At 38.7% G+C, this 15,828-nt stretch overlaps 1 protein-coding gene across 2 annotated transcripts in view; it reads right to left on the bottom strand.

Annotated features, from left to right (window-relative positions):
- The window catches only part of LOC135412928 (cytochrome P450 7B1), a 129,485-nt gene that overhangs the window by 49,721 nt on the left and 63,936 nt on the right, over positions 1-15,828 (bottom strand). The gene's annotated exons all lie outside the window — the stretch shown is intronic.

The following is a 15,828-nucleotide window of genomic DNA, read 5'->3' as shown; positions in this document are numbered from 1 at the left end:
CCAGTAGGTATCACATCAAAAAGGAGTTAGCTGAATGAACAAGAACATCTTCAGGCTGTGCCATTTTGCATCCCCCTCAACTTTCAACAGCTGTTTCTTGAGTGAATACAGATGCAGAATAATTATATGAATGTTTTACATTTTCAATATACTACATAATATAAATATGAAATCTATGATTACCTATGGGTAATACAGCCCAGACCACTATCAAGAAAGGATTTGGGAAGGGAATAGGAAATAGAATAATTAAGGAATAATGGTGATTTTCCTAAATTATGTTCTTCATACATGCTATATTTGTAGACTTAAAATGACATTACAAAAAAAACCCAAACACACCAACAAACCACAATAATGAAAGCGGAGATAACTGGTCACATACATATTGTTTATGTCAAATACTAGAAGACCCTGGAAATTAATATTACATGAAACTTTAATTGTGCTGCATTTTTCTGGATATGTCTCAGCAAGCCCTTTCATTTTTTAATCAGATCGGAGAAATTAGTCATATATTAGGAAATACAAAAAGAAAAGGAAAAGTTATCAATCCAAAATTCCAGCAGATACCCAACTCTGAGCCACTGCACGCTACTAGAATAAATGGAGAAAGCAGAAAAAGTCTTGCTTTGTAACATTAAATGTGATTGAAGACTGTACAGTTCTTCTTACGCTTTTAGACGTTTTGTCACTTTACCTGGAGAAATATACACTGCTTATTCTGAATTGCTGCTGATGTCCAGCACTTGTCAAAACCGCTATCTGTCAAGCACTTCACAAAGTGTTGCAAAATGACAGATCAGGATGTCTGAATAGATGGAGCCCCAGGAAAAACAGAACAGATAGAAAATTCATGACTCTAAACTACATCAAAGCGACTTCTGTCAACATCATGTCAAAAGAAGGAAAAAAAGAACTGTTCATTTTAGAGGGTTTTTTTCATTATATAAACACTTTTTTCACGTATGAGCTAAGTGTAAGGAAAAATTAACTTGGTATACAGTATGATCATTTGAATGTGCCAAAAATACTCTTTAAATAATCCAGGAATAAGGAAACTTCTAACAGTAGATACTGTCTGGCAGTTAAAACCAATGACATCCAAAAGAAATGCATGAAGAATCTATCAGCTTAAAATAGGACAAACCATCTGGCTCCAAAGAAATAAAAGTATTCTGTTGTGCGTGTTTGTTGGGTTCACAGAATCCTACAACTGGATTAATTTTGTATTTCCTCTCCAATCAGTTTTGATCATCTCTACTTAGTCTGTCAATTGCACAACCCTAATTCAATGTTATATTGCAGGCAGTAGATTTAGTAATATCAAGACAATACTTTAATTTAAAAAAAGAAGCATCCCCAGCATAATCGGACCTTCCATTACAGATAAAATCTTTTAAATAGTTCCTCAAATGTTCCAGAAAGTAAGCAGGTTATGATAAATGACAATATACATTCAAATTATACATAATCAAATTTTGAGAAAGAATCACACAGTCAGAACACTACAACTAGTGCAGATCTAGAAATACTTTCTGTCTCACATACCTTTCACCATAGGCCCTTGCCAGCAGTACTAAATTTAAAGAAGTTTACTAACACTGTGTCGACTTAAGAAATAAAGAGGATAAATGACCCTGTACAATGGGTTCAGTGGCTTTTAGAGCATTGGGAAATACGAAGCACACACACTCATGAACTTGGAAAAGGGCAAGTGGCGCTTCCTGTATAATCAAGTAGGCATTAGCAAAGTACAGCATTTGCAGAAGGTTGGAACTCCACATTGTCCGCATTTACTGTCTCTGGTGTCATCTTTGCTTGCCAGTCTGTGGCATGAGGAACTGTATGGAATGGGTTGGGTTGCAAGGGACCTTTCAAAGGCTTTCTGGTCCAACCCCCCACCCTGGGCATGGACATCACTCTTCCACCGACTTTTTCAAAGGGCCTATGAAGCTGATGCTGGCTCTGACAGGGGCAACAGCTGGTGCAGAAACTGGCACTTGCTCAGTGGTGCAAACATGCTCACATTTTCCTTGCAGAAGCTGCCCATTAATGGCTGACCAGCAAAGTTTTGCTAGCTTCAAAACATTTGCAAGATATAAAAGAGCATGAAAAGGAATAGCACCTTCTGATTCAGAAAGGTGCTTTAGGATATCCTGTTGAATGTGTACACGTCTGGGAATTGCAATTTATTAATACTGGAGTGCAGTCGAAGGCACGTCTGCTTCTTACTGTACACAGAACTCAATATATCTTGCTTCCTACTTACAAAAAGATGTTTATTACCTGTAACTGTACAGAGGTGTGTGCTTCACAGCAGCAGTGACTGGTAATAAGCCTCCTTTTCTCATTTACATTGATAGCAAGCATTAGTGAAGATATATGCATTTCATTTCATGGTTCAGAAAGAACAAAGTATATGTATATGTGATAGCAGTGGGTGGTTAATGAAATGGTCTGACAAACATAAGCTAATACATAATCATACCAGAATGTGGACTGGAACACCTGTTCCTGCTTCACAGGCTTACAATTCTTAAAGAAAAGTTACTATTCTCAAGAAGTGAAATCACTACTATTTAGACATCAATATGCTCCAAGGAAATTTTAGTCATTTTTTGCAAACACTAAAGGGGGGGATTTTAATGATATCAAATCTCTTTTGCTTGTGTCCTAAGAGTAATGAAAACTTCACACATGCATGAAGCTCCAGTAATTATTTTAAACTGCCTTCTGTTGTCCCCCTGAGGAACACGGTGGTATTTGTTTGATGCAGTTTAATTAGTGTCAGGGTAATTAATGCTATGCTATCTACATGAGATCAAACCCCTTTCTTTGTAACACTCTGGTAACTAAGAACTAAGAAAAGGAAGTGGTTTGAAAACGTGGAAGCTTGGCAGGCTAGATTCAGAAACAAACCGAATTGCTCAAATCTGCATTTATGCACTCGAAATATTAAACATGTCCAGCCAAGTTGGAACCTACAAGTGTGAGACTGAGATCATAATGCATTAGAACGGCGCCGTAAGACAGGAGACCCACTGCCTCCCATGTAAGTGAAATGCTTTTTCTATGGATGTAATCAAATTAAGTGAAACATTCATGGACACCATGCACCTTGTAAGGAGTTTAAATCCTTTAATAATGAAATTATATACTTTTGCACAACCAGATCACCATAGTTATTTATAAGCAGCATGTGGTGCTACCATGTGCTGATATATTTTTCTAAATAAAAGCATCATTTGAGTTTAATGAATGAATGTGATTCTGCTTTAATGCCTGAATAAAATTTGCATTTAATTGAATGTTCAGTCTCCACTTCAAAATAGTGCCCTCTACAAATAAGGACCAAGGAGGTACCAGAGTGCAGAAGTTGGGAACATACAGAAGTTCCAGACACACTCACTGCACACACTACATAAATCCTTTCTAACTATTTCTTTGGTAATAAGGAACTGCAGTATAAATCTCACAACACACAAACTCAGGGTGATTACAGGCTTAAGGAAATAGCTCCAGTTATCTTGACTGGATAAATTATTATATCCTAGAGGTTATTCTGTTTTCTAATAAAGCTTCAGCAGCAAACAGGAAGGAAGGAAGGAAGGAAGGAAGGAAGGAAAGGAGAGAAAGAAAGAGGGAAAAAGGAGAAAAAAAGAAAAAAAAAGAGAAAGAGAAAAAAAGGAGAAAAAGAGAAAGCTTCTGATTTTTTTCTTTGTCATCAAAGAAATTCTGGGCTTGCCATAATGCCTTTGACACTATTAATTTGAAGAATAGGAAAAAAAATAATTTTAGAGTCACACACATAGTCTGTAAAGCATATTTTATGCAATAATACAGTTTCTGTGAGGCTTCTTACAGAAAAGGAAACCCTGATTTGAAGGCAAAGTGGCTTGGTCTACTGCATGCATGTCCTGAGGGTGCAAACAATAAGAGCCCTGCTCAGAACTGGCAAATATTCTACCAAAAAGCACAAGCAGTAGCCCTACAGCAGTCTGCAGATTGTGTTGGTATCCATTACCATTAAATTCATGTTTATCTTTATCACAAGAGATTTCACCAGCTTATGCTGGTGGCACAGCAGGGTCTGAGGGTCTCTGCAAAATGCTAGTTTTTTAGGTCATCCATGACCAAATACCCCTGTGGATCAGCTGACCAGTAAAATATGCTCCTTCTTCTTTCCAGTCTTGCTTCCTGCAACTTGGTTGTTTATCAATTAAAGCGATAAATACAAACGACTTTAATAAGGCAGGCGATGTAGTAAAGCAACCTGACGAAAGCTTGCCATAAGAATCACCCGCAAAGTTCAACAACTGTGAAAGAACTATTAAAAAGGACACACAAACAAGTGACCTTGACTGACAAGCGCACTTCATCCCTGCAATAAACAGCGGCGGGACTGATAAGTGTTCATTGGCGCAGAGAGTAATTACCTATCTGTCAGCGTTGCTGGTGTGTGCGAAATAGTATAAATGAAACATACATAATGTACAGCAATAATATCGGGCATGCAGAACCTAATGCATTATCATCATTCTCAGGGCTCAGGTTTATGTGGCTGCCACCACTGAGTAAATGCCTTCTAGCCATGATAATTTCATTCTAATCTCTGTTCCATATTATAATTTTCATAGCTAAAAGATACTGAGGAGCAATACGTTTCAATCAAGGGCTAAATAGAACACAACCTGTAACTGGGTATTTTATACACCTATATATATTTTTTTCTTTCAAAAAAAAATTTAGTCAATTTATGAATAGACTGAAATAAGCTGTAAATTTATGGATGACAAACTCTGTCTGTAGCAATGTCACAATGTCTGGAGACAGGCTTTACATATCTTCTACAAGGGATGCCAGCTTTGTCTATCATATCTCACAAAAGAATTCAACCCTCTGGAAGAATAAAGGTTTCTGTATCCCTTCCTAGCACGTTATCAAACAAGGCTAACTTCTAAATGAATAAAAGAAGGGCCCTATTGAGTTAAAAAATAATAATAAAAAGAGCTGTTAAACAATGTATGTAATTATTTTAAATGCTGTTTAAAATTTTATCTTATAACGTCCACAGCTAGACCACCACTGCAGTGAACAAAACTGCCTGCTTCCTCACGAATATATATTTTATAATAAAGCCTTTGTATATTTTGAAATTATTTTGAGGATCCTTACGAAGAGAAAGGACAGTGATTTAAAGATATGCTCAGCCTCCCCTCCCCATCTCACCAGGAAAAGGGAGAGAACATTGCTTCCTGCTTTATCAAAATCCATTTGACTGGATGTTAGTACTGGGGTAAAAGTGCAGTAAAATGTGTACTGGAGCCTGTGTGGCACCAACTGGAGCCTGTGTGGCATCAGTGGTCCCAGCCTGCCAAACTGTTGTGCTGCCAGCCTCCCTCCCCAAAGCCAGAGGAATGCCACGTGCACACCTAACGCATTCACACTCAAGAAGCCTCAAAACAGGGCTACAGCTGAGCAGGTGTGCTTCACCCAACTGCACCCCAGGGGGCAAAATAGAAGCACTTTAGGGTGAGGGTGAATAGAAGCACCACAGGGCAGAGGTGATGTTCTGGGAGCAATCCCGTGCTGGCTAGAGAGGGAGGGAGGAAGCTGGATGCTCAAGCCACGGGCAGGCCACCTTGCCCCAGGGCCCCATCATGGACTCCATTCCAGTGGGCTCTCACCCCACCTCTGGAGGATTTCCACGCACCTACTCTTGCCTTGGCCAGTCCCCATGTGTGCCTGTACTCGTGACACCAACACCCATCCTCATTAGATAAGCAATGTACATCTGGGAAGATAGGCAAATGCGAAAGCTCAGTGACTGCAATGAGCAGGGGTGGGAGGTTTATGCAAACCTCCATTTCAATTTCCATCAGCAGCCTGTTCTCATCATTTGCTTTTTTGACCTGCCATCTGTGGGAAACTCTATTCTGAGGCTCACCTGGACCCACTCCTGGTTTGCTTAAATCTTCCGGCAGCATCCATAGCAGCAGGCAGGGCCTCTGATTGTCTCCTTGGGAAAGCAGCCCACCTTCACTGATAGATTTCAAGAACAACCTCTTTGACAAACCCAGACAAAGCTTCAAGTGGTACATAAACCTGAAAGCCAGCATGTTTTGCCTGGCTGGGAGTTTCACTAGAGAAATTTCACATGGTTCTAAATATATCTCAACAGCAATATTTATTTTATTTAAATGTCTCAGAACATTGCATTTGACAGAAGACAACAGACTGGAAAATTGCTTATACAAAATGCAAGAGGTAGTTGCAGTATTTTCTGGCATGTGGCATTGCTCTGCACTTTGCTGACATCCGTATGGATGCAGCCACCCCTTGCCCTGTCCTGTCACCCTCTCAATCTCTCCTTTCTGACACGAGTCCCTAGACCACCATATTTCAAGTAAAATATCCGGGATCCAGGAAAACAGCAGACATGGGGAGGCATTTGAACTGCTGAAAGTTGTATTTTTACCATACACCTGACCTGAAAGTCAGGAAGGTGAAACTTTCTACTGAAGTCAATATTGGATCCAAGGATGGACATATCAGAAATGTATCATGAACTCAGCCCATAAACATAGTGCTGGTGATCCGCCTCACAAATTTAACAACATGCTACCAAATGCAGAAATATCACACATTTCTTGTGAAGTCAAAAACGGACAAAAAATGTTTAAGGTCCATCTTATAAGATTAAAAGCGTGGCCCAAAACCTATTACACCACTATTCCCGGATTTACAGTCATGATGAGGTTTAGACGAACAAGAATTTAGAAACAAAAGTTTTTTTCTGTCTGTTTTCAACGAAATGAAACAGTCTCTTGGAGAGGAGGAAAAATAATAATGGGGAGGATTTTTTTCTCTGGGAAACGAGGTGAAAATGAAAATGATTTTTAGCCCAGCTCAGCGTGCTGGAGTGAGCAAAACAAACCCGGAGCTATTCTGTCCCACTTGCATTAGTTTGCTAAGCCAAACTGGCATCCTAACTGGAATACAACCCCGCTCTTTGCAATGCTTGCTGACATCCAGACGGTATACAAAATTTAGTGCCTTGCTCCCAAGTACTGCTTGCAGGTGCAATAAAAAGGAAATACAACGTACTTAAAGGCAGCCAGAGGCAGGGTCCCCAGGAGCCACCACCCCAACAGAGCCCTTTTCTTTTCAGGCTGTGCATTGACCCTGGGAGCAGCCAAATCAGTCAGAAAGCAAGATCATCCAGGGCTCAATACACCCTGTCCCAGGCTGCTGGGGTCTCTCCCCTCAACTGTCCTCCACTCCTCCTTTGTTTCTTTTTCAATCCCACTGGAGAGTGCACTGTTCAAACGTGACGTGCATACCCCTGCAATACCTGATGCCTAAAGGATAAAAGGCTTATTACTCTTTCAGCTAAAGTTGTTAATCTCCTAACAAGCTGAAACAGCATGTGCGATAGTCTTGGAGGCTGGAGTTGGATGGGCTATCATGACCTACGTAGGATGTTGTTGCTACACTGGCAAGCAGCATGCTTCCTTTTGGGTTCTCTGAGAATACAAGGGAAACAAACAAACTCAAAGACTGACACTGTAGATCTCAAATTAAAGGTACATTGTTTTATCAAGTATAAAGTTAGGATGTATCAGAATTAGAGTTGCTGAGCATTACTGTATCCCTTTCCCTTTCTTTTTACATGTTATGATCCAGCCATCAGCTGCAGGCTTGTGTATGTTCTCTTCTTTCACAGCCCCTGCATATCATAAGGGTGGTTTTCAGGGAGCAAATTAAGACTACGCAGTAAACAAGGCTGTTTTTAGCAAGGCTTCAAGAGCGAGATAAAAGAAATTGTGTTAAGGAACTGGAGAGAAGCACTGGTGTGATCAAAGGAAATGAATGACACACCAAAACCAGTCCTGCACCTCACGCTCTCCCAGAATTCTTATGTCATGTGTGGCAAGGTTATTAAATTAACATTTTGACAGACAACTATATGTCTTATTCTTTGGATGTAGAATTTGTGGTACCTGGACCCTGAACTTAAGTATGCCTAAGGCACTTACAAGCTGGCATAGATATGAAAGAGTTTGGAGATGCAGTAGTCCAGCAATAAAACAACATCATTTGCAGCTAAGGCAGAAGTCTAGGAATCAGTTAGGAGATGTTATGCTATCATCCTTGCTCCACCAGTGGTTCACTACATAGAAGTGAGTTGCCTGAAACTATCTCAGTTTCCCCCATCTGTAAAACAGGACTAATAACAATCTTACTTCTCCCAAAGGAATCATAAGGATTAATTAATTTCACATTTAATGGTCTCTAAAATACTCTACTGAAAAGTATGAAAAAACCTCAGCTAAGTCTAGGTTGGTTTCAGTTGCTAATGCAGTGAGGCATGTTTCCAAGAAGTTCTTAAATCATCCTCACTCCTCTATTACAAACCAGCCAATTACCTGAAAATAAGAAATCAGATGTTATCACGTGGCAATAAAAAGATCATTATTGCCTTATCGCATTGGATTTAACCTTCAGGACTACCTGTCTTGAATTGAAGAGAATCAGGAGGGCCTTAGGAAGTTTACAGACCCAATAGCCTTTTTGAGCCCTGCATGTCTTCAACATGACATAAGAGGGGAAATACAACATGGTGTATTTTAGAGATGGCAACTTGAAAGCCCAGGTAAAGCTGCAAAGGTACTCGGCCCTGTATCCTTACTGGAAAGGGATGCCAAGAGTTAGGCTATCCTGGTTCTTTATACTTAAAAGAGAATATTCAATGTGTGGGGATTTTATCTCAGTAAAAATAAGTATTCTGAGCTGTCCCATTCCCTAACCCCAACATGTGAAAAAACCAAGAAAATGCAATGGAGAAGAAGGATTCTGATATCCTTTCATGTTCCTCTTTGCAATGGCCCAGGCAGAACATACGACTCACTGCTAAAGCAATGCAGTACATTAGCAGCTTCCCCCAAGCCTAATGATGTCAGAAGGATTCTACTGTTTTTATTTAATTAATACATTCTCCAACAGTTAGTATTGCGGAAGCAAACAAAAGTCCAATTAAAATTTGGAATCCCTTGTAGTAGGTGCCTTCATACCTGCCTCTCATGTCCTTTTGTGTTACTGTCAAACACTGAATTTCCCCCACTATAAATTTTCCTCTTGGAAACCACTGGCATCCTCCCTCCTAAACAGCCTTGTCAGAGAGTGGACTAAGGCAAATTACATTGAAGCCAAGAATATGCCTATTCTGGCTATATACTTATTTAAAGTCAAGGACATTTTAAAGAGCAGCTCCGAGCTACTGTAGAGATGCCAGCCTATGATATTTTGTGAAGTATGTCTATGAAGTAAATAAAAATAATAATAATAAAACCCCCAGCACACAAATAATCTTTAATCAGAGACATTACACATTATACAATAACACTGAAAACTGCTGTGTACACTAGCCCTTAGTCTGAAAATAAAATACAATACACTGCAATTAAAATGCTCGAATATGCATTATCCACCCCCAGAGACAAATTATTTAAGGAATTACAAATTTCACTACTTGCTTTATACTGTCATAGGAATAGTTCCTTTTCCTGAAGTAAACGGAATTACTCCAGTGAGCAAGAGTGGCACATTTGGGCCACATATATATATTTGGGCTTTTATTAACAAATATCTATGCTTCTTTAATTCTATAAAAGGTCATTTTCTTGTCCATAAAGGCTGTCTTATGCAGCTTCCGGAACTGTAAGAATTCCTGACTGACTACTGAGATATTATTTTTCTTCCAGGAGAGAACGATTAATAAAATACTGCCTCAGCAATAAGAGATTATAATACATTTCCAAAATAAAATAAATACATAAAATAATATTTATTTCACGCTGTTAGAGATACCTACTGAAAGTTGTATCTCATCTTGTCCAGAATTTAGGTATTCTGTCACCTATACCATGCACCAGATCATAATCGCAACAATGAAAAATACCAGAGCTTTTCTCCCAATTTTTATATAACATTATTCAGATCTTTGTAAATTTCTGATAGAAGAAGACCGTATGGCACAACCTAACATATCTGCAAAATGTCTGAGTTATGGAGCATGAGAGAAACATAAACATGGAGCTGTTTCACTTTTATTAATTTATCACTTGGTATCATTTGAATGTATGCTTTATGGTTGGATCTTTGAAAAAGGCCTCACATGATTTCTCATTTCACCTCCACAGTTTAACAGTGTTAAATTTAAATCTGCACCCATAGTATGTGGAGAAGTAGGGTTATCTTATCAATATAGCTGGTTGTGCTTTTGAGCATATGTTGTACTGAACATCCAAATGACATTAGCTACATCCAAGTCTAGCTATTATGTAAAAAGGAAAGATTGAGGGTCTAGGTTTTTTAAAAACAGACAACTCCCTTCTCTAGTAATTATTATTCTTATAAAAAAAAGGACCACAATGAGTACACATACATACATTAACTCATCATATAACACACATACATTAACTCATCATATATAAATAACAGAATAAAGAGCTTCCATATTCCTGTGAGAATGCTCATTGCAAAAACAGTTGCATTAATTCCAATAGCTGTGTTTTGAAATACTTTAATTCAATCAGGACAAAGCTATTCTTATAAATATTATAATTAATGTTGAAAATATATCAGTTTTGTAAATTTACAAAGCAATAATCCCACACTCTGACATTTAATAATTTAATAGAATGAAAACACTTTCCAACTGAAGAGAGGCACACACAAGAAACCATGGACATGCCCTAGTAAGGACATAGTTTAAATCACTCAGTTTCTATCAGCCTGCAGGTTGGCATGAGTTTGAACCCAGTGGCTGGAGGTGAAAGATCTCTGTCCTAATTTACTACACCACTGAAATGCCTTCTAGTCCCCCTTCTGTGACTCCAAATTAATTTGAATCTGTCTTTGTAATTCTTTTCATCTTGTATTCTAACATATTCAACAACAGCTTTTACTAACAGTGAAGATCTCTCTGTTCTTTCTCTGTAAGCAAAATGAATCTGAACGGATGTCAACATCAGCTGTGTTCCCGGTGTAACAACAAATTTCATCCTCTGTATCCAAATCTAGTGCAGTGCAGCAGTTCACATCTGCAGCTATGCAGGTTACCAGGAGCACCTTGGCTTCACATCTTTATATATAGTTTGCATTTACTCCCTGTTTTCAAAACCTCTGAGAGACTTGCACAGCATTCATAGAAGACAGCCTCCTCTCCTTTAAATGTCAACGACTCCTGACAGCTCTGCCCCTCAGGAACTCTGAATCCTGAAAGATGAATCCGGTGCTCTCAGAACAGGGCTCCTTCAGTAACCAGTTTCCTCCAAAACAAGCCTAGCATACAACCTGTGAGAATTCACACTAAAGGGAAAAATACAGAGAAGCCTACTTCTTTAGGGATAGCTATGAGGGTAATTTTTCTTTAAGATGCAAACCATCTTATGCTTCGTCTTGTATTTCAAAAAGTACATACATAGCTCTATAAATACATATGTGTAAAACATATGTATCTATCAATATATTATATATATCCATATATATATACACAATGAGTTTTACTACCATAGAATGGAAATGTGGAGGAATACTTTGTGTTTCTCCCTGGGCTTTATGATGATTTCTGATAACAACTTGCCTTGTGCTCAGTTCCAATAAATCATTATATCAGTCCAAGAAGTTCCTAACCTTGTAATCAGAAGCAGCAGAAGAAACATCCTGCAGCATGCCATGGATTTGTGACAAACATTTAATCTAGTCTACCTTCAGTACAACTTCTTTCCTAAACCTTCACCTGTGGTTTGTTTTGTTACCAGATTTTGTCCCTGTGTGGGAAGATGACTGAATTCTGTTGGGGATATCCTGGCCATGGTGAAGTCAAAAGGAACACCTTCAAAAAGCATGCAAGCTCTTGAATTCAGGCCATCTATAGGACAAATGGCACTGGAAACAGCCTATGAGCTGTTACTGCACAAAGGTCAGAGACAGCTAAGATTACAGTCTTCTGGATCTTCAGTTTAATCCAGCACAGTCACTTCTCTAAGCAGGCAAGCTCCCGCCGTGCTGGAGAGAAGCTCCCAGACTAACTCCCAGACCTGGGACTAACCCCTCCCTGCAAGGGGAGAAAGAAAGAGATTCCTCATACATTGGGCCATCCAGTTCAGTAGCAGAGATGAAAAGAGTCATATATGTAAACTAAGGTAGGATGGCCTGGGTCACCAAGGATGCTCTGTGGATTTACACTGTTTGATGTCAAAGGAGCTCTGCTAATTTTCAGCAACAGAGACCCTGTCGTATTTATCTAAAAGCTTTCTGCAACTGAATTTTGCCCATACCTACCTCAACTGCACATTCACATGAAGGTGTGAATGGGTCTAAGGCAATCTCTTTACATGCACATTTTATCCAATGTGCATGCCTCACACAAAACTGCACGCAGCAGCAGACAGGTAACAGACATGCTAAAGGCCATCCTTTTATTAAGTCTCCTCCAAAAGTAATCAGGCCATTAGCAATTTCAAAAAACACAGCACACTCATCGGATTTAGGAAATTTAAAAGCTTTGCAGATAATATGCATATTCTCTTTTCTCCTACCGTATCTTAAAAATCCCCCCCCCCCCCCCCGATTTCATAATTTGCTGCACAAAATTATGATGACACAGTGAAGACCATCATCACCATCATCTTGATTTAGGTAAAAAACACATTTATCATATCTAGCAGCACATTGCTAAGGTCCTTTTGATAAAGAAAGAAATTAGTCCTCCACATAGGGAACACAGTGTCTGCCTAATCTTTCTTCCTCTGTTGCTGTGTCAAGAGGCAGATCTTTCCAACACACAGATCCTTACTGGACTCAAAGCTATTGAAGGAAGCTTTAAAATGAGATATACAGACCATTCTGTTCAGCTCCTCTTTAGTCTTTAGGGCCTTGTGTGCCTGCCAGATCACAATTTGCCTCTGGCAGAGGACACTATTTTTTGAGTCAAAACTAAAATCCGTGTAAAAGAAACTAAGAACTCATTTTCCAGGTAACTATTCTGGTGACCCCTGTCTTGTCAAACAAAGTATCAACAAGAAAAAAAAAAGGGAAGCTGAAACCATCAATTAATGAATTTGGGATTTCTCTTTCTTATCCATATGAGGTTGTTCAAAAAGAAATAATCTTTAAATTCAGTCAATTAAGAACATAATTTAAAATCAGAGCTTCAGGGCCCAGACTTGCCCTCAAGACAATTTACCAATTTTGTAGCTTTGCTATCAGACTTATGTATTTTTCTTAAAAAAATTCACCCAACCTTCCTTCTGTATCAAAGGCACAAACACACAAATGTCAAATCTGACTAATACTCCACTAGGTTCAACAGGCTTTGAATTCATTCTCACCATTTTCTCCAGGGAAACAGTAGAACCATTTATAAACAAAGTAGTATAAAATGTAAGCAAATGGAGAAAAAGACATTTTCCTTTTTTCCAAAACTGTAAACTGCCTTGGAATAATAACAGAAGTGCAGCCTAAATTGCTGGCATCCTTTATTTTTGTGTTCAGTAGTCTTGAATACTTATGGAAGGTTTTAGCTAAGGATGCTCTTACTTTATAATCCCAGAATGTATTGTTCTGACTTTGAAATTTACAGAAATTTAAAAGGCACTGCTTGTAAATAAAACTATAAAAAAGACAAGACATAAACAATGCTATGAGAGGTAATCACTAGTACAAACAAGTTGTACTTTTTTATTTTTGGAACTATGTCTATAACCTGAATCATGGATCAGGAACCCATTGCATTAGGTACTGCACAAAGCCAAAGCACATGAAGAAGACATTTTCTTCCTGAAAGATCTTACTTTTAGACAACAGCTGTTTAAAGACAGAAGGAATTAGCATAGGAAAAGCATTCAGTTAACATCAATTAGTAGTCATCTTGGCACATAAGCAGATAAACCATTTTTGTGTCACAAGGAAATGCAAGCTCTGAAAGTCATTTCTCAAGGGCAATATCCTCAATATCCTCAAAGATGAACTGGCATTCTGGGCTGATAAGGAAGAATGTGTAAATACTTGGATACTATATGAAAGGTTAGTTGAATCAGTGAGAAGCCATACCATGAGAGACTGCAAGAATGAGACTAAGCATGTGGCATTTGATGGATTCATCCCCAGTGGTCATATGCTGAGGTGCAATAACTAAGGCATAACAGAGCAGGGAACTGAGCATGTGGGATACATAGACAGAGAAGAAAGATGGTCTCTTAAAGATGTTATGCAAAATAATCTGTAAGATTTGGCATAGTCTTACTAGAAGATATGAGTAAATGATAATGATGTCTGCATCACACACCTGATTTACAAGACTGGTGGCAGGGGACACAGCAATGGAGAAAAGAGTAACAAGAATAGCGGTGTTGGAAAGAAGGTTGGATAAATGTAAACCTGTTTTGTATAACAAGGGCAGAAATAAGAAAATTAGTTATTCCAATTAAAACCAAGCATGTGCATATTTACACCTTTACATAAACTAGTTCAATTCTATTACTGGTGTTTAGGCAGTGAGGAGTTTTATTTACATACATAACCTAGATGATTAATTGCTGCAAGCTTTTGGAAAAGATCAATTCTTTTCTGTCAGAAGGACATTGGTTGTTCATCCTAAGGGCAATAATAAACATTGAAGCACCAAGTACTTATTCCATGGCATGTAACCTTGCAGCGAACTTAGAAAACCAAATTCACACAAGATGCCTCCTAATGTACATAATGCCACATCCATGTTTTGTGACCAAGGGATCAGACAAGGGACAGTTTCTCATCCAAGGCAATGGCATTTATCTTAACTGAGACTGGCATATCTGGGCCCAGTTTCTGAACCACCCCTATGATGCCCCTTCTTTATCAGCTAGAAACCATGTCAGAGAGTATAAGAGACAATATACATTCAAGTGGATGCAACAACCATGTGGGGTGTGCTCTGACTTAAGTAGAGATGGAATATATCAGATAAAGAGAAATTATTATGATTACAACAGCAGAAACAACACAAATATTTATACTAAGTGTCCATTTTAATTCTGCTTTCAGTTCATCCCAATTATCACTTTCCTTCTAAAACTTCCCGATCTTGATTTCTGTCTGAACATACATTTAAGGAAAGTTTGAGCATCAACAGCTCAGCCATCCATGAGAAGTGAAATAAAGTCTTGCCATAATGAAAAAAAAAAAATCATTGCATCCTTGCTTTAAATAGCTCCCTAGTCAAGATGGCCACAGTTGGAGAGCCAGCATTTGGCAAGAAAAATTCTCTCAGTGGGAAGATATCTTGGCTTCTTTGAAGGAAAACTTGCTTTGATTTGGTACGTTCTTTTCAGTACATACTGAAAGTTCATGATACAAGGTCTGCTGGAGAGAAATCTTGTCACTGACTTGTTTGGTCCTGTACCAAGCCCCAGTAACTGAGGAGCTATTTGGTACATGAGGCCACTTGCGTACTCTCAAACATGCACAGAAAAATGTGGAGAAATCAGTGTTGTGAAACAGCAGGGATACCAAAGATTGAAGAATGCAGCTCTCAGAAGTACTCCTGTCACCTTCCATGATCTGAAGGAGCTGTAACAGCTTAAAGAATGGCTCCACAGACATTCAGTTACACCGAGGGCTTGCATTTTAAGCATTATCTTACCTACAGCGAAATGGATTCATTTTAACATCTCAGGAAACATTTGGCCAGTAATGAGACAAGCCCCACCAATCCCCCTTCCCCTATTTTAACATGTGTGGGTTTTCTGCTATTGAATCAAAGAAACCAAAACCCATGTA

This window comes from Pseudopipra pipra, chromosome 1, assembly GCF_036250125.1.
Source record: "Pseudopipra pipra isolate bDixPip1 chromosome 1, bDixPip1.hap1, whole genome shotgun sequence".
NCBI lineage: Eukaryota > Metazoa > Chordata > Aves > Passeriformes > Pipridae > Pseudopipra > Pseudopipra pipra.
Note: the sequence above shows the minus strand (reverse complement) of the source record. Positions and strands in the feature narration are given on the sequence as shown.